Here is a 1,019-nt window from a genome sequence, read left to right as displayed (position 1 = left end):
GGGAGGGAGGGAGGGAGGGAGGGAGTAGGGCTGGTGATGTGTGACACCCAGGGGTGGGACCACCCTTCAATCACTGGTGCCCATCAAAGCAAATGGGCCAATGGGACCCAGACCGTCGGTGTGATGAGGTGAATTTGGGTTTAGCCCCCACTTAGTGGCCTTCCCACCCTGCGATGCCCCAGCTCTCCAGGCACCCACACTCGGTGGGAAACTGAACGTTTAGTCCAGCTGTGCCACAAAGTGCTGTGGGCATGAGTGATGGCTGTTTTCACCCGAGCGGGGAACGGTAGGACAGCCAGTGATAAATGGAGGGGTTGGATTTCCATGGGTTCGAAGGCAGGAAATTACTCATCAGCTTTAAAATATATATTCCCTTCAACCCAGAAATTTTACTTCCAGATTGCTACAGAAATCCACAAGAAGGCAGAGATATATCTGGATGGGGAGGCCATGCCACTGTAGCATTATTATTCATAAGGAAAAATCGAAGCTGCCTAAGTGTTTGTTAATAGGAGACGGTTCATAAATGTGGGCATACTCCTGCAACAAACTAGCATGCAGTTGTGAACAAAAGAAGAAGTAATTTGTCCTGGCCGGTGCTCAGTGGTCAGAGCACCAGCCTACAGACCGAAGGGTCACAGGTTCAATTCCCAGTCAAGGGCTCATGCCTGGGTTTCAGGGTTGCTCCCCGACCCTGGTCGGGGGGTGCGGGAAGCAACCGATCAATGTCTCTCTCTCTTTCTCTTTTCTCTTCTCCCTCTCTCTCTCTTTCTGTTTCCCGCTCTCTCCCTCCTACTCTCTCTAAAAATCAATAGAAAAAATATCTTTGGTGAGGATTAACAACAACAAAAAAGATGAAGTAGTTCTCCAAGGTGTTTATATAGGAGAATGAAGAGCCATTCAAATAAAAACCAAGCAAACAAATACTAAAAATTAAATTCCGTGTGTGTGTGTGTGTGTGTGTGTGTGTATGTGTGGGGTGTGTGTGTGTGTATGGTGTGGTGTGTGTGGTGTGTGGT

At 48.4% G+C, this 1,019-nt stretch overlaps 1 protein-coding gene across 1 annotated transcript in view; it reads left to right on the top strand.

Moving 5' to 3' along the window:
- Positions 1-1,019, top strand: part of CASS4 (Cas scaffolding protein family member 4) — a 39,905-nt gene that overhangs the window by 23,937 nt on the left and 14,949 nt on the right. The gene's annotated exons all lie outside the window — the stretch shown is intronic.

This window comes from Myotis davidii, unplaced genomic scaffold (assembly GCF_000327345.1).
Source record: "Myotis davidii unplaced genomic scaffold, ASM32734v1 scaffold343, whole genome shotgun sequence".
Taxonomy (NCBI): domain Eukaryota; kingdom Metazoa; phylum Chordata; class Mammalia; order Chiroptera; family Vespertilionidae; genus Myotis; species Myotis davidii.
The sequence above is the reverse complement of the archived record's forward strand: the minus strand, read 5'-3'. Positions and strand labels throughout refer to the sequence as shown.